Raw genomic sequence first — 23,719 nt, 5'->3', positions numbered from 1 at the left:
ACCCTGTTAGAGCTGGCAGGATAAGATATTTACTGACACACACGCTAAAATAATAAGAGGCTACAAGTCCTTGGCAGTTGGACTCAATACATAAAGACCTGCTAGCAGGGAAGTATTTAGAGGACACAGACCTCTTCCATTTGTGACTTTGTAGAACTACAAAATACTTGGCAAAGGCTTGTCAGAATTTGGTACTTTTACCTAATTTGGGAATGACTGTCAGCCATTCTCCTCTTATAGGATGCACAAACTCCAGCATTCATGTCACTTTAACAGCATGTATCCGGACTGTTATGGGATGAGGCTTGAAGCAGTTTTGTACCAAAGCTGAGGTGATTTTATAGTCTCCTGTTGTATCAGCGCAATCATTGGAGCAGTTCTTACAGCTGACAGTCACCTTCTGCATGTGAACATGAAAGTAAACACATCTCACTATCTAGGTTTAGTCCTGTCACATTCAGACAGTTTGATCATGCTCTATCAGTCCATCAACTTCTCCTGTATGCTTGCTGCAAAATATACAGCTGCCATCCTTCAAGGGAAGTTTTACATATGATTTAAGGAATCCTTTAAGTGCAAAGCTGTGCTGTGAGATGGGGCAGATCTCACCCACACAATGCTAAGCATTATTGTATCATCTAGAGCATAGATCTTATGCCCCTTTAAATCCTCAGAGACATTTTCCAGGAGCAGAGTGGTTAAAAGGACTATAACTATTTGTTACAAGCCAGTCCAGGGTACCACAAGCAGACCATGCAAGCCGTAGATCTGCTAACCCACATTTACCTAGCTTGAGTATTGCTTGGCCTTCCTCCCCCCTCAACCCCCAAACATTGTTTGAAAAGCATCTGTTCTCTCACAAGCATTTTCTGTTGAAGGTTACTATCAGATACACGGTCTTGAGTTACTGAAAATATCCTCAGTGAATCAATCTTACACACACTAAAGCAGCTTTTCTTGAATGTTCATTAGGACAAAATATTGTTGCAATAATTCTACTGGACTGACAGGCTTTTTCCAGTAGGCAAGTTTCTGTGTAAAAAGAGTATGTAAAATCAACAAATCATAGTCAACATTGATTTAGTTGTAAGATTCAGAGTGACTGCACTTGAGTCATTTTCTAGATGCAGAGTTGCTGGCATAAAGAACATGGTAGTGAGAAGTTCAGCCTATACAAGCATGATTGATTGTTTGGAAAACAAAGCTAATCTAGTGGTTGTTTCTTTTATGCACAGCTAATTGCATACCAGCTAGAGAACCTTTCGAGATCATTCTCAGGGGCAGAATGAATTTGTGGTCAGATAGTATCACAGGTATTTCTGTAGGTAGGCAGAGCTGTTTTAATACTTTCAGGCACTGAAAGCAGCATATGAGAATAGCAGGGCAATGAGGGAAATGCCAGAATTTCAGTACACAGAATAGCGTGATACTGAAGTGCAACTGTTGAGTTGGCAGGTTATCCTACTAGACATCTAATATCCTCAGAAGTGCATCAGCTCCCCTACTCAGAAGTACATTCATTAGAGTCAGAGAACAAGCAATTTTTCTCATTCTATTACCCTGGAGACATCCTGAAGCCTCAAGCCAAGGGGGAAATTCAGTTGGGAGATCGGAAAACTAGCAACCTGAACACCTGACAGAATAGGTTTGGTTTTGTGTCTTTATTGTTTAAGGAGACATCAGAATACACATGCAGTTAGTGTAAGCCATCTTCAGAGGAAGGAAAAAAGGGACTCCATAGTCTACAGGAGTATACTTTCAACGTAAGTAACAGCTACAACTTAAATTCAGGACTCCAGAACTGATCAAGTTAATATAGATGAAGACTTCCAAGTATCTCCTTTCCAAGATGTAGTTAGTATGAATTTTTTAAAAAAATGTGAAGTAGAAAGTGAATTTTGTTGAATGTTGATTTGAAGGATGAACAGGAACAGCAATGTCTTGCTCAGGAAAGTCTAAGATTAGTCTAACATTAGTCTAACATGCACCTAACATTAAGAGACCTCCTACCTCAGGGGCTGTACAGTTATTCACAGAACATTTTGAGGAAGAACTGATCAATGAATGCTGCCTTCAACGCACTGAAGCTATCTGCTTATGCATCTCAGTTTGACAGGAGCCTTCTCTAAACTGGCCATTCTTGAGTAACACACAGCAATAGCATGGGCTTCATGAAAATAGTTAAACAGCTCTCCATTCATCTTCTGTCATCCACACACCTTTATTATGCTGCTTAAATTTTGTGGTTGCACCACTGACTTTTCCTCATCTTTCTCCACTCGCATTCAGTCTGGCTTCACCTCTGCTGCTCTGCTTGTATGGTAGAAGAAATACTGGTACAACATTTTTAGCCTCTACTCTTTGCTTTGGTTTAATCTGTGGTTCAGCAGGTGTTGAGAACAGGCGTACCACGAGCTAGGGCATTCAGCTCTGTGCTTTAAACTTTCATTGCTTTCTGTTCTCTGATCCTAGAAGTATAATGGATGCAGAGTCTTCCCACTGCTCCCCTGGAAAGCTAGGCCTGACCTTACAGTATTCTAGATGTTACATTTCCAGCTCCCTGATCTGTTGCTCCTGATCAACTCTTGGTGGCTTCTCCTTGCTATAATATACTAATTTCTCCATTTTCAAAATTGACTTGATGTTCATCTTCCAGGAGATGACAACTGTCCACAGGAGCAACCCAAGCAAAAAGCATCACTAATCACATGCAGGGGTCAGATAAAGTATGATGTGAGCACACATACACCTGGTTGAAGCTGTTAGGTGGTTTTGACTAGATAAATTTTAGAAATGGATGCTTTGTGCTCCAAAGGAAATCACAGGCTTTATCTGTGGGGGAAAACAGGAGGACAGTCATAATTCCTACAACCAAGGGATGAGTTGAAGTTGCAAAACCAAAGTCAAGTACTTGACTAAATACTGCACAGTATTACCTGATCTCATCTTTTCAAAAGAGTTTTAGGTCTTCAGACTATTTCTTTAAATAACTGCTCTACTTTTAACTGAATACTTTCTTATCAGTTTATTCTGGTACAAGATAGTGGCTTGGCTTCCAACCCAGTTCCCATGAAGATAGTTAACACTTACAGGATTCCTTTCTCTAACATCAGAACTAGCCAAATCCATTTATCACACACAGAATTGATAAGGGATAGCACATTTGCCCCTGAGTTATTTCACTGCTTTGGGCTAGTTCCCTCACTTTTTGCAAGGTGTTTATAGGCAACAGTATGTTGGAATTAACAGACTTGTCATGCAGGTTAAGGAACAACTTCACAATGTACTTGACTAAGTCCTTGAAGAGAAGACAAAAACTTGTTATCTTGATATAGTGATGTACATATTAGTCCTAAGTTTCTGAAGTGTTACACCCTCTTAAATTATACGGCTGTTAAGAGCAGGCAAACCAAAAATATCAAATGAGGCTTTGAGCAACTGGCAGAATTATCCAGGTCAGACTGGTGACATTAATTTCGCCTAGAATTTCTAAAAAGCCTGTTGCAAACCTTTTGGCATATCAGACAGCTTGTTATAGGCCTTCTCTGATTTCAGTTAGAGACTTTTAGAATTGATTCTAGACAACTGGAATTGCCTGAATTTAGTCACTCCCGAAGTCTTCCAGGAAAAATCCTACTCAAACACATGAAGGTGTTATGTAGGATTTCACAGGTCTTATTAATAAGCAGTAGTAGGTGCCATGCATCCCTATAATAAGTCTCTGGCAGCTTTAGATGAAACCACCACAGAAGTGGGTAGGATGCTCAGATGGACTTAGAGAACATTGCAACAGCTTCCACAACTTTTGCTATGAAGAGTAGCCGACTCCAAAATAGTATTTCTAAGAAGGGTTTCAGGAGCTTTCTAATTGGTCCAGCAGTATCATCAGCTCATGCACCGAGAGCAGGCTTACTGAAGAGAGATCTGTAAGGACTGCAAAGGACGGTCTGAAATAAAGACAAAACCCCAGCAAATATTTATTCAAACACTGCTCCTGCTAGCAGGTTAACTAGAGAAGGAATTACATATTTTTCAGGAAGACCTGTTGATTATAGCGCAGAAGCAGAACCCAAGTCAGTATCCTGTTGAAAGTAGATATTCTTATTTTGTCCTAGTGTTACAGCAGAGGTGAGGATCACCTCACATGACTAATGATTCCTCATCAAGCACAACATTCAACCCAAACACTTCAGTGAGCAAAGCATGTTGTACATAAACAGATTGAAGCAACTAGAAAAAGCTGGGGGAGGAAATAGAAAGGATAAGAGCCAGAAAACATGACTACAGATCTGAAGGGCATGAGATTATTCTACTTAAACAAAGGCTTGAAAGTAGGTTTCAAATGTAAAAACTGTTGAAAAGACAACATGAAGTGATTGAGAGATCAGCGAAGTAATGATTGACCCAAACTGTAACCAGAATTATAGCATATTCTCCACAAGCTATTAGTAACAGAAGTGTCATTATCCATGATAAGACAAAAAGCAGGTTCACTCCTTCCTTGCCACATTCATTGATAACTTTCTCATGACTCTACAAGCTGAAGTTGCTCCTTCCAATTCTCACATCTTCAACTGCGAGCACACATACAATTGCCTAGCTACCAGGTTCTGCAAAGGCACAGACATGTGCATGTGCTGCATGTGTAGCTGTGCACCTTCAGCGATAACACAGGAAACTGAGGAGGAAAACTATTAGATTCTTGAAGCTTGTGAACAATAAAGTACATTCAGTATTTGACTAACAAAGATCTTAAAGTTGATGCAAGTTACTGGTCAGCACGTGGAGGTACTTGACATTTTACATTTTAGTCACTTGTCAGAGTGAGGAAGCCCTTAGGGTGAAGAATTTCATGGTTGTTAAAGCTTATTTTAATGAAAAGCATTGCTTGCCCTTCTGGGCTGTATTTTATTTTGGCAGCTTTACTGAGAACACTGTGCTTAGTCATTTTACTTTTCAATTACAGTACCAGCTTATGCAATACACTAATGTGTTTACTGTTTGAACAATCACCTGCCAGATTTTTGGGACGAATAGGATTTGATTAAAGCACACAGTTAAGCATTATATATACTTAAATGTTTTAGGTTTTAAGAGCCTAAATAGACTTGAAGTTTTAATGTTGCTTTGCATAGCAGCCAAAATTTAATAAGACAAAACAGGGGCACCATGACCCTGTTATTTCATTTAAGCAAGATGCATTTATTACCCTGTAACAGCTTTAAGTTTCTGTTCTTCCAGTAGCAGATTCCTAAGTTCAATATATTTCTCTATTAAAATATTTCTGAAAAAAAGGCAGACTTCTGACCCATGAACATATCTGGAGAAGTACAGACCACCATATATACTAAACCAAACAGTTCAAAAGGTCACTTACATTTTCTTAAACCTTTATTCTTAAGGCAAAAGATACTTAAATTTTTAAGTTGCAATTCCACATTAAAACAGCCACAATGTAACATTACTATCCTTAGCTTGCATTCTGGTTTTCAATCAAGCAGCAGTTTAATTGGGATAGACAGGGGATAACAAATTATTGATTTACTAGGGAAAAAATACATCCTGCAGGAGAAGAATTCATGTGGTGTCTGTAAAGTTCTTCCTATTTATACACACTGCAGTTTGCACTGACTGCAGGTAACCAAAAGTTTCAGCTAGGAAAACTTCTTTAGCTCATCTTTGAGGACTCAATATGCCCTTGCTTACCACTCATCATACACAAAGTCTGGAGAAACAGGATGAATACAAAATATGCGATTATATCCTGTATTTTCCCTAATGAAAGAATACTTGTCTTGTAAAAATAAGTTTCAACCAGGCTTAAAGCTTCACTCACATGGCATGCAAAACCCTGCAAATAAGCTGTTATCAGCCTTCAGAACATGGAACTGAAATTAGCATAGATACAAGTTTCCTAGGTTCAGTATGAAATGTTAATTCCTACTGAAGCAAACAACGTAATCCAAACAGTTTACTTTAGGACAGACATGGGGTAACATACCCAGCCATCTGGGTAGGATCTCAAGTGACCCGATCCTAGATTTCTTCACTGTACAAAAATAAACTGAACACATGTATGTCCCTTCTCACATGCTTTCTATTAAACACTTCCTACCATTAAGAGCAGGTGTGACTACAATCTGCTGTGATTAAGCTGACTTCAGAAGTGTTGGCAGTTACACACTAAAGCCATACTTCGAATCCCACTAGATCACGAACAGTGATGCTTGTCTGTCACTTTGGATACATCCTCCCCAAATACATCGTGAGTGAAACTGTGCACCTAACTCAGAAAAGCTACCCCGTACTTTCAAGCTTTCCCTGCACAATCTGCAGTTTAAGTCTGTGCCTAACCTTCTACTTAGAAGTCTGGGGATGCGGCTCTAACATTAAATTAGATATAAGCATTTGAGATGAATACATCTCATGTAAGCCTTCTATATTTTCATTCTTTCCTGAGAGGTTGGAAGAGTGACACCATTATTACAAGCCTAAACCCTTTCAGATGCAAAAAGACAGACCTGTGCAACTTTGGTCTTATCTGCCCACATCAAACAACTCCTAGAGCTAGAGTTTGTCCTGTGAGGCTAACAAATGAAGGAGGGTTCTGGGCTCTTGCTTGCTTTATGAGACATGATGGAGCTGAGAAGTTTCCAGCCTTGGCTTCCTGGTTTGCTTTCAGCCTAGTCCAAGATTTTAAAAATTTCTTCAGTGAAAGCCAAGAATCAGCCAGTACTCTTACTGTTATTTGAAAAGATATCACTATCACCCAATTAAAAAGGAAGTTATTTAATCCCTACATCAACAGCAAGCAAGAAAATGAAGCATTACAATGGCACTAGCATAACCACACCAGATAAGAATTAGAAAGGATGCTGGACAGTTACTGAAGCAAAAGGAACCCATTTTTATTTAATTTTCGTCACTGGCAGGCTTCCACTCATTTTTCAAGTTACAGGTAGATGCAATATTAATGAACTGAATGCTGCTACTGGAGATAAGCAAAGTCTTGCTTTCATTTGCACAGTACTTCCACCCTGACCACATTAATTTAGATGCAAGATGGACAGTATATTGCATGGTAGAGGTGTTAGACAAAAAAATTGAAGTATTTGAACACATGACCATGAGACTCTCCCTTTATTAGACAATATACCCTTAGTATTAAAGCTTGGGGAACTATTACCAACACCTCTCCAGTTCAGACTTTTTTTTCAAGTACAAAGCAATTTTACTGAGACTGCTTGAAGCACAGAACTGCAGCAGCTTTCTTATCCCATTTCCTAGAGGCAAGATCTCCAGATCATTTGGACTGCAGCAATTTCCTCATGTAATTCTGTAATCTTATTCCCTGCTTAAAGAGTTCATCTTTTGTAAGCTATGGTGTATATTCAGTCTAATACAGTAATTGCTCTGTAGAGATTTAAAGCTTTCTCTAGTAGGGATGTTTGACCACAGGCCACTTACCAGCCTGTGGCTTTGTCAGTGGGAAAGCCCCTGAAACTTCAAAGATCAGTGAAGGCCGTCAGGGACTCATCAATTACTAAATTCCAAGTAGGCAGAATGAGGTCGTGATCCACAATCAAGGCGACTTGTCATCAAGTTCACTGAAGGATCCTGCAAGTGAGATACTTAGAAATACCTACACAGACTCCTTACAGAGCCACCCAGACAGTGAGTCTGTTGACCAAAAGCTTCTGAAAGAGACTGAAGTTAAGGGAACAGTGTAGCTATTATTGTGCCAGTGATAAATTTGAGCATTAATTACAACCAGTTATTCAGTAGCCAGCCTTAACACAGAACTGGAACTGATCTCTTGGAAAGAGTGTTAATTTAGGAGCATAGTTAATGAGGAAGAGAAAGCTACTAAATGCAGCTTAGGGGAATACTGTGCATTGTTGGGCTGCTGGAATGAGCTGAAAGTTTGTAGTCTGATGAACATGTATGTTTAGTAGTTTGCAGTTACTGAGCACTGTTTTCTGTGTAAATGTAGCTTTCCATCAAGTGACTTGTGCAGACATAGGAAGATGCAAAGAAATCTGTTGAAGGAGTACAAAGTTAAATTTATACTGAACATCCCTGAGACATTAGGCTTTACAAAGTGATACTAATTAGATCTAGCCATGAACAGGCTAAGAATACCCTGAGACAGAGTAGTAAGGTTCTATCTTAAGTCATCACACCAAAGGCTATTACTTGCCCACAAGTATATCCTACTGTTCCTAAGTAGTAAAAGAATTACTAACAATTTAATACCAAGCCCACTAGATGAATAGGAATCTATGGAAGATGCTAGCACAAGATTCACTGGATGGGACCCAAACCCTTTTATATACAGCTTAACTGGGGGCTACTACACAGTTAAAAGTGTATCTACCATGGCCTTTCATCTAGCATTCCAGTCCAGCTCATATGCATACAAAGAAGATTAGAGATCCCACTAGTACTATAGGGTCAAAAGGCTTATTTTCAAGTGGCACCCTGAATTTGTCACACAAACTATCCTGGAATGACCATCTGGAAGAGGACACATCTTATCTGGTTCAATGCCATTTCTCCAGTAGACTGAGATCTACTATGGTGCAGTTGCATAGTGAGAGTTTTGAACAGTCCATACCTGGAAGATGACAAATTCAAAAGGTGATTTGAAAGCAAAGAAGCACAAAAAGCTTCAACTGTAAGGCCAGCAGTAACTGTAGGAATGTGAAGAATACAGATGACTGTCAAGTCACTCCCCTTTTCAGCCCATTGAAGGAGCTAAACATTTTGACTTTTAGGCTGTGACAAGCAATGTGAATGGCAGCCAGCGCCCAGAAGTGCTATGATGTTGGAAACAATCAGTGGAACTCCTACACTGAGAAGTGTAAGCCTCTTCCCTTCTCTACGCTAAAGTTAGGAGCAGAACAAGAGCCAAGAAAAAGAACAAACCTACATCACGATCTGATTCCCCCAGATCTGTCTGCTGTCTGAAATGTGACATGTGCACTAGATGTGTTAGTGTTAAAGTCATGCATTTGCTTTGGGTTATTTTTTGAACTCCTGGGAGTTAGCTGGCCAGCCACACTACTCTAAGGAGCAATAGTTCAAACTGTCAAATCACTCCTCTGGGAGTCCCCGGAGCCAGACTGCACAGGCCAGTATACTTGCTCAGATGTTCCCCTCGTAAAATGGGAGGAGTATTTTTACCCTGCATGTGTGTCTTCTCCATTCCCACAAAAAAAAACAAACCCTGAAGCTCTTGTTACCTGGAAGCAAAGATCCACTATCAAGGCTATTTTAATAGTTGATTCCTGTTCCCCCTATTTGTACTCCCATATGACTGATAAGCAAGTTACAGGTTAAAACAGCACCGAGACTAAGTGTATTCTGAGAGACTGCTTGCTGCATATAAGTGATGATGGGAAATTAAGTGGCACAGAAATCTGACTGTTCTGTAGTCATCGCTTCTTGGGTTAAGCCACTGGTTTCTGGATGTGGTCCAGGAAGGCCAATCATATAGTCAAGGACAGAATGAAGAAAAGTGTGATATGCAGTTGTGCTTTTGTAAAAGAGCACTTTGGGTTCAGCCCCCAGTTAGATCATTTATTTATCTGACACTGAAGGGTGATAATGGCTTGTTTTCAAGTCTCCAAAATAAATGAACTATACTGCATGCACAAGTAGTCCAGGCCAGCCAGCAGAGGATAAAAAATATGCAGGGTCAGCATAACACTGGTTTCAATTTCAGTTACAAAAACATTAGCGCTCTCCTCTAAAACAAGATGAGGAAGCTAGGTTCTCCCTCCACTCCACTAAGAGCACCAGTCTTGCTCTCCCCAAAACATTGATAAAATCCATCTCAGATACAGTTTAGCAAAACAATTCAGGAGTAATTCTTTCCTGCTGCTGTTTACACGCTAAGATGTTTAAAAGCATCTTCAGTCTATTCCTTAGGGCTAAGTTTTGTTTACCTCCTACCCTTTCATGCCTTGCTACATGAGTAGCAGCTATTGACTGACAATTTCAGTCTTGCAAGGAGAGTATGTCTCAGACCACTCCCAGAGCACCTCAGGTCCCGAGATTAGTTAGTCTTCATTTAACACTGCAAAAGAGACTGCTAGTCAAGCCTAAAGTGTCAAGCCAGCCAGGTGTCCTAAAGCTAAAGACTAGTTTAATAGCCTATATCCTTCATAGACAGGGGTCCTGGAAAGCAGGTCTTCCCTAGCTCTGACTGGGTTTAAGAGTTTTTATTAGTTGTCCATGTTGTGGAGACCAACCTCCCATCACTTATATATTGAGATTCATGTCTGAGTAGACCACATGCCAGGAAGGGCCAAAAGAAGGTCAGAAGCAGCTCCTAAGCCAAACCAAATCATTACCCAACAAAAGCCTCGTATCCTGATGCTTGCCAGAGTCACTTGCCAAGAGCAAGTTTGATGAGAAAACCTGGCCACTTCATGAGTTGTTATAATGCAGTATGCCAGTCGCAGTCTAAATGACTTTACAGCACTTGTTGGAAATAACAGCACTAAGGGGCTTTATTTAAGCTACTGTGTGCCAGTTTCCCTAAGATGGCAGTTCACAGCACACAAACCACTCAGCAACTCAGACACTGCAGTGCTCCAAATCCATTGCTGAGATGCCTCAAGTTCAGCTTTTAACTTGAGGCAAATTCATTCCCCAGCAACTCTATCAGAGGTCTAGATTTAATAGCACAAACTGAGCTCTTTTTCATGCACAGTATCTTATTCCACTTGGAGGAGTGAACTGTGATACAGAAGCATAACAGAATAACCAGTTTATTCAGGATAACAATAATTATTCAGTGCTTGGATTCAAGAGACCTTTACAGTCCCAGCTGGAGGACATAATATCCTTTACCAGTGGAAGTTTTGGGTGGTTACTCCAAGTAGGGCTGTGACCCAAATGCAAGATGTGTGGGTAAGTGATAAGCCACAGACCATGCAACAGTCACCTGACCAGCAGCAGCTTACCAAAAGCATCTAAAGTCTTTAGTTCACAGCACAGAGCTCCACAGCTTAAACAGTGTCTGCTTCCAGGCTTGGTTTTTGGGCTGTCCAGGATCTCCCATCTGGAAGGTGACTCTCCAACTGAAACACCAGCTATCTGTCAAGCTACACACATCCTGACAGCAGGCGTTCTGCTTCAACTTTCCAGCAACTGGATTTGCCAGAATCATTCGTATTTTATCCGTCTGTATGGTGATTTCAATACACAGCTCCACTGGAAAGTTTATGGGACTCGTTAAACAGTTAGGAAAAGTACTGTTGCAAACACTCCTATCAGTTTCACACTGGTATATTAACCCATGTGACAATCGTTGCACTCTGTATTACCTGAGTTAACCACTGTTGAATGGAAGCTGTTTAGTAAGGCTGACAATGAGCTGCAAGTTGAAGGATCAGGAGCTCTAACAGAATAGTTACCAAATTTGTCAAGCCTTCTCTAATGGAAACAACTGCACACAAGGCTATGCCACTGTCAGTGTAGTTTTGATGAATCTTATGTCTAGAGCTGGAATAGGTCACAGCCTGGGGTCTTGCAAGTATTACAGGTAAAGGTCATGGGAGTGACCCTTGCAAAACTAAAATGCAGCACAAAGCTCTTGATGTTACGAACTACTCTGCAAGCTGCTGAAGCTTCCCCCTCCATCACATGACAGCCTCATCACTTCCACAACAGCTCTCCTGGCAGATCAACTGGAAAGCCCCATTTCAACACAAGTAGCTTTGCCTCTATTCAATGTGCTTTTACACCAGCTATCACACTAAAGTCAGTTTGAAGTGCAAGTGAAGCTTGTTTTTAATCTCAAGCATGACACCACCACGTGCACTGTTGCTCAACACACACTGCTTGATCATTTGATGCAAGTATTTTTAGGGCGGCTTCTACTGTTAGGAGTAACACCAGACATACAGACTGTTAGTTAAGCTCAAAGAGCTGCCAGTTGCAGCTTGTGATGGGCAACGTGAAAGGGCTTCACTGTTTTTGCCTAATGCACAAGTAGAGGTGCCCACACACTGAGTGAAACTCGCTACCTACTCTAGAAAGTGAAGCTTGAAGTCATAAATTGTTCAACCAAGAATGACAGCAGTACATCACAGGTAGATTTTACAGATTACGCTAGACAAGATCAAATGCTACTGTGCACAGGAACTGTTTATTGCTTAAATCAGTGTCTGCTGAAAGTACAGAAGTGTTACATACAACTGTAGGCATTATCTAGCAGCTAGTCAGTAATTTCAGTCAGTCTCCTACCTAGGCATTTATAAGATGCCTCTCAAAGCTTAAGCATCTCTTCTAAACTACTCAGTTAGCAACACATTTTGACTTCAAGAAGGTTTTTTTGCCCATTAGATACAGTTTCACTGGTGAAATACTCTGCAGGTACCATCCAATGTTAGTATTCTCATAGCTTTTAGAAATGGTCCATTTAAACAAGTTTATACAGGGATAGAGGCAGAGTCCACAACTCCAGCCTTAGCACAGAAGCAGAGCAATATTAAATTACCAAGACCTAACTTTCCAGCTGTCAGTGAATCCAGGACTAGAGTGAGTTTAAAGGTAATTAACCTCTGAGGTCACAGCCCTGTGAGATGGGTCCAAATTCAGCCTGCTTTCTCTAAGCTCCTCAGAGCCTGTATTGCCACACAGCAGAATAAAGGCAGTTGCTTCAGAAAGCTCCTGAAATAGGCTACACGTTTGCTTCAGTGTGAAAAATTAAGGTCACATGTACTTAGACATACAAGCATGTGTATTGTTTCAGAGTTACACCATGCTTCGTTGGAAGTCACATAAATATTTCACTTGTATGGCCCCCCTGAAAGGGCACATGAACAAAGTTGCACTTCATGAATTTTGTTGTAACATGACACAGAAGGAGCAGCAAGTTCACCAGCTACATCAGTCTTCTAACCACCTTCTCACCACTAATGAAGGTCACCTCCAGCAGAAGACAATCCTCCCTTGTCAGCTTAAGGCAGTAAAATACAAGTGTATTTTAAACAAACTGAATTGCTAAGACACATTTCAGCTCTGAGGGAGAGGATTGCTTTTGATTGCAAGCAGTCCCCATAGCATCCAAACAAGATCACGTCAGCAGATACTGCTCATTCCTTTCTCAGCAACAAACTCCCAGAGAGCAGCAGGTTCCAGCAGGAGTTAACACATTACGCAAGAGGGTTATCTATAGAACCATACGTTTTCAATTTTACTGAAGATGCCTCAGTCGTACATAATTGAGTGCAAGAACTGCTATCATTTACTTGCTTAGAGAGGCACGAGCCAACCCATGCAAACTGGTCTCTGCTAACCAAAATAGAAGTTGTTCCACTGATCCCATCCATTACATCATGGAAATTATTATTTTGTCATGAAAACTCCCTTAAATATCCAATTTAATCTCATTAATACAGGAATGAAGCTCTCACTTCCAAGACAGCAGCTGCCACTACCTTTCACAGACAGAGGAACTCATAGGTGTTTTTGGATGCCTCAGACTACTGGATGCAGCTTTAGGAGCATAAGGTAGTGTCAGCTTTTCAAACTTACCATAAAAAGTACTTCTGGAAGCATTTATAGCCAGCATGTCAAGTAAATACCCTAACCTCTTGTCTGAAACCCCTTTCCTTATTTAGGAAGGGAAAAATTAGGCCTGTTGAACATCTCATCAATCCAGTATAATCATTAAACAAACCAAGTGAGGAAGACCTTCTCTTGTGCAATACCAGGGAGGGGGTAAGAAGGCATACACAAGCTATGTCAGTGCAATCGCATCAGCAACCACTTCTGCCAGATATTTACAGGAAAGCCTGACTTCTAGAGCAAAACTAGTATTCCTAGTTTCTATTCTAGCAAAGTATCCACCAGCTCTTTCTGTCTTTGAGCTCAAGTGCCTGCTCAAGCCATATTTCATTGAATACTTTAGTAGCACTGTCTAATCAAGGCAGTAGAACACGAAGCAGATCATACCAGAGCAGTTTTTTTCAGAGCAGTAAGGATACATGCTGTAACAGTGCAATTTCTTCTCATGAATCCTCATACTGTTGCAGTTACCTGCCTGTGCTCTGCACTTAGTGCTGCCTATCCCTGTAGGTACACTTCTTGTAACATCTTTTCTGAAGGAAATATCACCTCTGTTCAACATCCTGCAATGTCTTTCCCATCCTTTTCCATTTGTAATTCATTGCATTACCCAAGCTCTAGCAACATTAATTCACTCACTGCACCCAGTGCCAAGTCAGAGCCTTGGCTAGATCTTTTCCTCCCCTCCTTTTTTCCTCTATACATAGAGAATACTGGAGGCCAATAGCTACAACAGACAACTGCCCCACAGGGAGAGTATTTTTCAAGGTCAAACACAGTTTCTGCACCTGCTGAAAGTGCTAAATTAGGACATCTCAGAGTTGTAAATCACTGATAACATAATCTTAAGGAAAACTGCAGCTTTCATGGGAGATTTAAGAGTTTAGTGCCAAGTAATTCCTTCCCCCAGTACTCTCCCACTATCATATCAGAGTAGGTGAGGTGAGACTCAACTGGTTTATGGTAAAGCACTGAGATGAGGTTACAGATTAAGTGTGGAATTATTCAAATGGCAGACTAGTGAAGTTTAATAGTCTGAAAAGATACACCAGTTTCCATCTTTGGTCCCTTTGTCAAGTCCTCTTCCAGCATACTCACACCCAACGTAATTCCAGAGTGGCACTCTGCCACCTCTCTCATCCCATCTTCACCTCATTAGGACTCACTATCCCAGACACCCCAGTCAAGCCTCTCCAACCCTACCTTACTCATCCTACCATTCATTCCTCATCCCTTCCCAGCACCTGCAGCCCCACATCTCCTCTGGCCCAATCCCTCACCATAGAGCTCAACCCCTTCCAATTTCCACCACTGCAGCCCCATGTCTCACTCACCTCACTCATACCCTTCCCAACTTTACAGCCCCACAGACCCCTCACTCCCTTCCCATCTTTACAGCCCCATAACTCCTTCACCCAGAAGATTTTCAGCCCTTCATCTCTCTCCCTCAGCCCAAACCTCTCACTTTCAGCAGCCCCTCATCTCTCACCCCAAACCTCTCATCTCTCTCCCTCACCCCGAACCCTTCCTCATCTTCACCTGCCCCTCATCTCTCTCCCTCACCCCGAACCCTTCCTCATCTTCACCTGCCCCTCATCTCTCTCCCTCACCCCAAACCCTTCCTCATCTTCACCTGCCCCTCATCTCTCTCCCTCACCCCAAACCCTTCCTCATCTTCACCTGCCCCTCATCTCTCTCCCTCACCCCAAACCCTTCCTCATCTTCACCTGCCCCTCATCTCTCTCCCTCACCCCAAACCCTTCCTCATCTTCACCTGCCCCTCATCTCTCTCCCTCACCCCAAACCCTTCCTCATCTTCACCTGCCCCTCATCTCTCTCCCTCACCCCAAACCCTTCCTCATCTTCACCTGCCCCTCATCTCTCTCCCTCACCCCAAACCCTTCCTCATCTTCACCTGCCCCTCATCTCTCTCCCTCACCCCAAACCCTTCCTCATCTTCACCTGCCCCTCATCTCTCTCCCTCACCCCAAACCCTTCCTCATCTTCACCTGCCCCTCATCTCTCTCCCTCACCCCAAACCCTTCCTCATCTTCACCTGCCCCTCATCTCTCTCCCTCACCCCAAACCCTTCCTCATCTTCACCTGCCCCTCATCTCTCTCCCTCACCCCAAACCCTTCCTCATCTTCACCTGCCCCTCATCTCTCTCCCTCACCCCAAACCCTTCCTCATCTTCACCTGCCCCTCATCTCTCTCCCTCACCCCAAACCCTTCCTCATCTTCACCTGCCCCTCATCTCTCTCCCTCACCCCAAACCCTTCCTCATCTTCACCTGCCCCTCATCTCTCTCCCTCACCCCAAACCCTTCCTCATCTTCACCTGCCCCTCATCTCTCTCCCTCACCCCAAACCCTTCCTCATCTTCACCTGCCCCTCATCTCTCTCCCTCACCCCAAACCCTTCCTCATCTTCACCTGCCCCTCATCTCTCTCCCTCACCCCAAACCCTTCCTCATCTTCACCTGCCCCTCATCTCTCTCTCTCACCCCAAACCTCTCACCTTCAGCAGCCCCTCATCTCTTTCCCTCACCCCAAACCCCTCCCCACCTTGACCAACCCCTCATCTCTCTCACAAACCTCCCACCTTCAGCTGCCCTTTAGCTCACCCCAAACCCCTCCTCACCTTCACCAGCCCCTCATCTCTCTCCCCAAACCCTTCCTCACCTTCTCCAGCCCTTCACCTCCCTCACCCCAAAGCTCCCCAACCGCTCCTTACCTTCCCAGCCCCCTCTTCACCCCAGGCACCCCTCACAGCTCAGCCGCCCCCCCCGACCCCGCGGCCCTTCACCCCCCTTACCTGCCCCCGGGTCTCCCCCTGCACCCGGGACCTGCTCCGTGCGGCGGGGGGAGGAGGCGGCGGTGCCGGGAGGTGCCCGCGGCGGCCGGCGGGGAGGGTGGGGGGAGGGGGAAAAGGAGGGAGGAGTGAGGTCACTGACAGCGGCACGAGCACAGCGAGCGACACCGGGCACCAGCGGCCGCTTTATACCGGGCACCAGCGGCCGCTTTATACCGGGCTCCTCGGAAACCGTCTCCCGCTTCCGCTTCCGCCCCCTCCCCGCCCCCGCCCCCTCCCCGCGCCGGGGGTCATGAATATGCAACAAGGGGGCGTGGCCGAGGGGGGCCGGGGGCGTTGCTAGGACGACGGGCGGGCGGGCTACGGGGGCGACCAGGCATCCCCCCAGGGGCGGGGGGCGCGGGCGGAGCGCCCACCTGAGGGGAACGCGGGGCGGGCGGCGGCCGGCGGGGCAGGTGTAGTGACCGCTGCTGCTGCTGCCGGAGGGGGGAAGGACGAGCCCGCCGGTACCTCTCCCGGGGCCGAAGGGGAGTTCCTGGCCGGAAAGGGAGCGCGTTGAGTCGTCGAGCGGCAACCTGAGGGCGGTTGGAGGCCGCCGCCTGATCTGCCCCCGCCGACGTGTGCGTTTTCCACAGAAACTCGGCGGCGACATGGCGCGGAGCTCCTCGCCCCTGCCCGAAAAAGTTGTGTCAAGTACAGCTCCAGACTAACAACTTGGAAAATGCAGGAGCGGCTGCCCTTCCTTACCTGAGATAGCTGCAAACATGTCGGCCCAACATGGCCAAAATTTTCCTTCCATCGTGAGGAAAAACAACACCTTGGCCTCAGGTTTGGCCCATCCCGCCTTGCCGGCCGTGAGCCTCCACACCTCCAGCCCAGCGCTTTACCGGGGTGAGCTGTGCCCAGCAGCCATCGCCCGCTCTCTGCGAGGGTGCAGTTCGCGTTCCTCCCATCTCCGATACACAACACGCAGCGACCCCCAGGAAATGAAAACGCTTTGGTCCTGATTGCAACCACAGTCCTACCGCACTGCAAGCACCTCCTGCACGCTTGACATAAAAGACCGCATTGTTTTTAGCACAGGCATGTGGTTTTTTATTCCCAATTACTTACGTCTCCTAGCCTTAATTGTGCTGACTACATTGGGCAGGGGAGCATAATATTTAGTTTTCATTACTTACATAAACTGGGGATGCATAAAGTAGTGTGAGTGGCATGTAAAAATGCACGTAACATTGCATAAGTGTAATTGTTTTCTGTTTCTTGACACGCTATTAACTATATATTCCAAAACAATTTTTTTTTTTATTGCGAACTTCTTTCTCTGCAGCTCATGAATAAATAAACCACGAAGCATACCAGACTTAAGAAAAAGGAAAACCACAGAAGGCAAAATGGAAGAACTGTACACATCTATGCACTATTAAAAAGCAATATGAATCTTGAGTCTAACAGAAACACTGCGATTGCAAGCCTTAAAGAAACAAGAAACATTAATCTTTTATTGTAGAATTCTGTTATCAATATGTATTTATTCCTAGGCTAATTCAGAAAAGCGTACATGACTACAGTCATGCACAACTCCCTAAATTAACCATCTTCTGGTGAGGATTCCCAAAGCTGATTCAAAGAATGATGGGGTTTTTTGACATACTCTGATGTTTATAAATATTTTAATGGCATTGCTAGCTTTTTGAAAAAATGTGGCAAAATAATTATCTTAATTAGCCAAATGGTAAAGATAAAGCTACCGTACCAACAACAGCCCTGTGTAACACCTATTCTTGATAGTAAAACAACATCCATTATCTCACAACTGCATGTATGTAGTATAGCTCAATAAAACGTTAAAGTTTATGCCACAGAAGAAACAAAATATCTTTGTAGTAGCAGAAAAGCCTAATGACTTGTGGTAAGAGAAAAGTCTTCAGTGACTTTAGTAGAAATAATATGAGACCCTAACACAACTGAAAACACCAAGAAGGGATCCCAAGATGTGGATGTAGTTACAACTTCTAAGATGTGCTTCTTGTTACACAGAGATTTGTGACATCAGGGCTACCTGACGTTTTGACACCTCACTTTAACTGAAAACCCCCCCTTTTTTTTCGCCTTTTTGTTGCCTGCTGTTGTGGTGAAGCTTTGTCCTTACCTCGCCCTGACATTGCAATGTTCTGGCAGTGTCCAGACGTGTCCAGACGTGTCCAGATATTTCTCCATTTTATTTCCTTATGCGATTTTCGCTTGAGAGTTGTTAACTGTCAGCCCTTAGCTGAGCCTAGAGTCAGAAAGGGTAGTTTTCCATAAAACAAACATTTTAGTTTGGAAAATCCAATTTTTTTACAGCAAGAGTGAGGGAGTGGAAAAAAAAAATCCAAGGAAGCAGACCCACCTTTTCCCTCTGAGGTTCTTACTCAACTCCAAATATTTAGCCCATAATAAATAAATGCATCCTCAAGTCTTGGCAGGGAAGGAGTCAGTGTCAGTCAAGAGACTGATGTGCTGTCCAGACGTGTGCTGTGTTTGCCCGGGAGAGGGACTGACGTTTGTGGGACTGGGAGAAAATCCCCTAAACTGTGGTTGAGAACGAGGTTGGAGACACGTTCTCCTTCCTGGCGTTTGTGAGGGTCTGCCTGTAGCAGGACCCTCCTCAGGAGAGGGGTGTTTGTGAGTCCCGTTCCTCCGTGCATCCCTAGGCAATATGTAGTGAGTTGAGGCATTTCAGCGAGAGCTTTCTGTAAAGAAAGTATCCAGAAGTCACCTTAAAAATCTCTCTATGATTCTTATTATGCATGTTTCCATTTTGTGAGTCATGTAGTTGGAGAAACCCCCAAGGTACTGATCCCTCAGTAATCCTTGCTTCCACTGGTTGGTTTGGCATGTAGTACCCAAGGACTTTAAGAAAAAATAAATCTATGGGACCTCTGGACACTGGAGAGCAATATCCTGCTCTAAAAGCCTTGCCCTCTGTCTTGGCATAGAAATTAGAGCAAGGGGTCTTCCCTATTTTAATGAGATATGTTAATTAACCGGGCGGCAGGGTCATCAACAAGCTGCCCTGAGTTCTCTCTACTCTATTTCACAGGTACTTGGCTTACAAAATTGTTATGAAAATGTACCATCCAGCCAAGCCAAACAAACAACACCCCCAATATTATTTTACATGCGTGTCAAAAGAAATAACTTGCCGCAGGCAAAGCGGGTGAAGGAATTTTACGAAGCTGTGTCTGATCCTCCCTCTCCCCTCCCTCAGACTGTTAAAGAAATGTTTGTGTGATGAAAGGGGTAAGGGAGCAGAGGACAGCTGGTTAGGAATTAATGAAATGTTTGAGCATTATCATGCGATAATGGATTTAGCTGACTGTTTGCCAGTGCTCAGATCTAGTGTGAACTGCTTTATATGAAACGCTGGGATTCCTAGATTATCCAAACCTCATGAGACTGCTGCTGCTCTTAAACCCTTGAAAGCTGTGACTTTAAAAAAAGGTAATTCTTCATCTGAATAGACAAAAGCCCTCGGGATTGTTTTGACTTGCTTTCAGACTTAATGATGCTTGACACGGCCAACTCTTAGAGGTGTCTCCTAATGGGGAGTGGCCATGGGTTTGGGAAGCCTGAGGCCAGACTTGAAGCAAATCTGAGCACCCAGAAGCCCAGGTGAGGTCTTCCAACCAGGACACTTGTAAACAAGACATGAAAAATGAGTCTCAACTTTTACACATTTGGCCTGTAACTTATCCCCAGGGTATCTCTTACAAAGGGTGAGATATCTGATGGGAAGCTCGTGCTCTAGGCTTCAAACTGCTGTTTATCCTTCTTCCTACTCTCCCCCAGCAGATGCTGTCATTAAGCTGGAACTTTAATGGCTGCATAAAATGGCCCATGTCCCTTGATGTTTTGTTTTGGTTTTTTTTTTCCTAAAAGCATTGGGATGCTTCTGGTTTCTGCCTGTTGGATGAACCCTGTAGACTTGCGGCAAGCCAACCAAAGGTGTTTTGTCTGGACGCAGACAAGTCTTCAGAAGGTCTCATGGACTAGCAGGATGCTGCGTGTGAGTGTGTGACTGAGACCCAGACAGGCAGGTTTGCTGGTCAGTGTAGGCTGCCTGTGGTAGCCAAAACTGACTTTGAATTCTGAGAGCCAAATGGTTTCAGACAGGACCTGCAGCTATAGACCGTGACCCTGCCCTTTGCCCTGTCTCGTGCCCAAATTTTACTCATCTGGAGCCAGCTGGTTCCTGTCACCCTAGAGCAAAGTCAACAGTCCTAAGCAAACAGGGCAGTGCAGGTGTAGGGTCTTTTTGCCTTTCTCCTGAGCTGAAACCTGGAGTAAAAGCAGTAGCTATACCTTCCCACACCATCCCCGTATGGAAAATAAACGGTTCATGGTGGAGGCTCAAACTGAGAGCAGTTATCCTGGCAAGAGTCTAATACAGCCTGTAAGATGCGTTTGCCGCTGCTGCCACTTGGGAGGTCTCCTCATGAGTTCAAGCCTTGAAGAATGAGAGTTCCCTATCATTATTTTCCTGGATTGCACAGCTAAAAAGTGGTATTAATGGCTGCAAAAATTATCCTGCCTCTTGAATTTATGTGGTCTGTAATTATCTTCACAATAAAACTGCAAAATAATTAAGCTCCAGTGCAGTTTATAGTTGACAAGGGATGACTTGATAGGCCTGCAAGAACTGTGGCTTTCAGTCCTCACCTAAGTGCCAAAAGCAGTTAAAATGCTGCTAGACAGCATTTGAGAACTGCAGGGCTTGTTCAGTTCAGTCACTTCTCCCCTTGCAATGGAGAGACCAGAACCTCTTATTTTTTATGCTATTTACTCTTTCTGTTTCTCTCCGCTTGGGCAATGAGCTGAGATTAGTCAGTTTTCCTTCCGAGCTGCCTCATATTAAACCATGACTATGATGTTTATGAGGTTTCCATTGCTGCACAGGGATATGTGTACTTTGGTCTCTCTATTTTCACTCAAAGCCAAATTGAAAAACGGATAAATTTTCATCTTATTGGGTTTGCAAAGACCCAAAATCCTGAACCAAAGCCTGAAGTACGGGAGGCTCTTTAAGTCTGAGATGATTTTCAAGTGACTTCATTGACATTTCCCTTACCCTGGTGAAAGCTGGCCGGTATTGTTGCCAGTTTACACTGGTGAATACAGAAAAAAAGACCGGTTAGTTTTCTGGCTGCACAGGCTCCTGCAGCCTGCCGGAAAGCCAACTTCACTGAAGTTTCACCTGAGAGATCTTGGTTCCTTAATGCTTTCTCATAACAACACAACGTTTCATGGATTAATTTATAGATGAAAGCCAGTTGGGCTAGTCCAGTATAAAGTACCGTATTTTATCTGGTCACGCAACACAAATGCTTAGTCTATAGCTCTAGACACTAAAACATGACCTCTAGTTAACTGAGCATTTATCTCTACTCACATGACCTTCTTGTTTTGCAGCCTTTTAGCTACAGCTGGATTCAAACTATGCAGGTGTTATTGGGCACGTCTGTTTTGATCACCCAGGTGGGATCTGAAGCCTCTCTAGCCTTCCTGGAGGACTCGCTTTACTCTCTGCTCTGCTAAGGCCTGTTACAACCACGTGTTGTGATTTATCTCATCTCTCCCCTTGCCTAATCGGTCACGTATCTAATCGGTGTTTGCAATATTCTGGGTCCCAGCATAGACAGGATTTCAAATTGTTTATCCCTGTGTCATCAAAACTGCATCTGGAAAACGGGCAGTGTTCTCTGTATTTTTGGAAAATCCTAGGAAACAACTCGGAGCTACATCTAAGCTAGTGACTTCTGCAGCTATGACTCAGTGTTAGCAGAGGTCCACAAGCAGTCACAAAAATAGACACTGTTGTGCTGACTATATTCAGGGGTTTTTTACATCCCCCTGAAAACATGAGTAACACTCACCTGGGTGATGGAAAAGCGAGTTGGATTGGCACCGGTTGGCAATGGGATGGAAAATTAGTATGTAAAGAACCTAGTGATTAAGATAATAAAAACAATGTTAAGAGTCTTAGGTGAAGCCAAGTTTTGTAGCCCTCGAGCTTTTAATTGTGAAATTGTTGGCTCTCATTTTGTTTCTGAAATAGAAATCTATTTAAATGACTTAAGCAACCCAAGTTTCAAGAATAACCCCAAGCACACTGTTGTAGTTGTGACCGAGAAGCTGAAATGAGTTGGGTGAATACTTTTTATTCTAATTGCTTGAATTTCCAAACACAGTCAAACAACTGCAACCCCAAAGTGCTTCATGTGAAATTAATTTTAAACTTTGAGGAAAAAATAAAATGCATTTCTAAAGCCCAAAGTTGACTGGAGTGGAAATTAAAATCCCAGCAAAATACTGAGATTTTTTTAGGGTTCTTTTATCTCTTTCCCCCTAAAAGTTGGGTGAACACTGACATATTCACAGTTTTTGGAATTAACTCAAAACAGTTGTGTTCAACAATTTCTCCCTTTTCCTAGAACTCAATATCACCCCAGTCATCAGTTTTCATGCAGTTTGATTTGAGGAGGTCCCTCTACCTGAAGCAACAGTGTCGATACCGCGCTGTTGCTGGGGTCTAGTTTCACTTTACAGCTAAAATGATTTAAAAGTTATTTTCTCCCAAAAGGAGAAACTTTTCCTTTCCTTTTCATCTGGTGATTGTATATGCTCAGGATGAGTCAGTTCATCTAGCTGATTTGGTGGGAAACCCTACATAAAAAAAAAAGGAATACTTTTCTGCTGGATAAACCACACACACTGACTCATGCGATGGTCCTAAAGCTTGTTTCAGCTTGCAGAGGCTGGCAGGTAATAGTCAGGCCCTTTCACATAATATTGTGTCTCTCAGGGTATCATAGAATCATAGAACAATTTGGGTTGGAAGAGACCTTTAAAGGTCATCTAGTCCGCAAACGCAATGAGCAGGGACATTTTCAATTACATCAGGTTGCTTAGAGCGCTGGAAACCTGACTGTGAATACCTCAGGGATGGGGCATCTACCACCTCTCTGGGCAACCTGGTCCAGTGTTTTACCACACTCACTGTAAAAAATTTCTTCCTTATATCTGTTCTGAATCTACCCTCTTTTAATTTAAAACCATTACCCCTTGTCCTATTGCAACAGGCCCTACTAAAAAGTCTCTCCCCATCTTATAAGCCCCCTTTAAGTCCTGGGAGGCCACTCTAAGGTCTCCCCGGAGCCTTCTCTTCTCCAGGCTGAACAACCCCAACTCTCTCAGGCTGTCCTCACAGGAGAGGTGTTCCAGCCATCAGATCATTTTTGTGGCATCCTCTGGACTGGCTCCAACAGCTCCATGTCTTTCC

At 43.4% G+C, this 23,719-nt stretch overlaps 1 protein-coding gene across 6 annotated transcripts in view; it reads right to left on the bottom strand.

Annotated features, from left to right (window-relative positions):
* SLC45A4 (solute carrier family 45 member 4) overlaps positions 1-23,719 on the bottom strand; it is a 90,863-nt gene that overhangs the window by 52,769 nt on the left and 14,375 nt on the right. For 2 of the 6 annotated variants that reach the window (XM_074831812.1, XM_074832344.1), the window contains exon 1: positions 16,399-16,602. The exons of 1 other annotated variant lie outside the window; for it this stretch is intronic. The gene's annotated coding sequence lies outside the window, so the exon portion shown is untranslated. Of the gene's footprint in view, positions 1-201; positions 401-8,617; positions 8,640-16,398; positions 16,603-16,905; positions 16,923-23,719 lie in introns of those variants that run through there. 3 more of the 6 variants (XM_074831903.1, XM_074832247.1, XM_074832162.1) reach the window with 3 other exon arrangements.

This window comes from Strix aluco, chromosome 1, assembly GCF_031877795.1.
Source record: "Strix aluco isolate bStrAlu1 chromosome 1, bStrAlu1.hap1, whole genome shotgun sequence".
Lineage (NCBI taxonomy): Eukaryota > Metazoa > Chordata > Aves > Strigiformes > Strigidae > Strix > Strix aluco.
The sequence above is the reverse complement of the archived record's forward strand: the minus strand, read 5'-3'. Positions and strand labels throughout refer to the sequence as shown.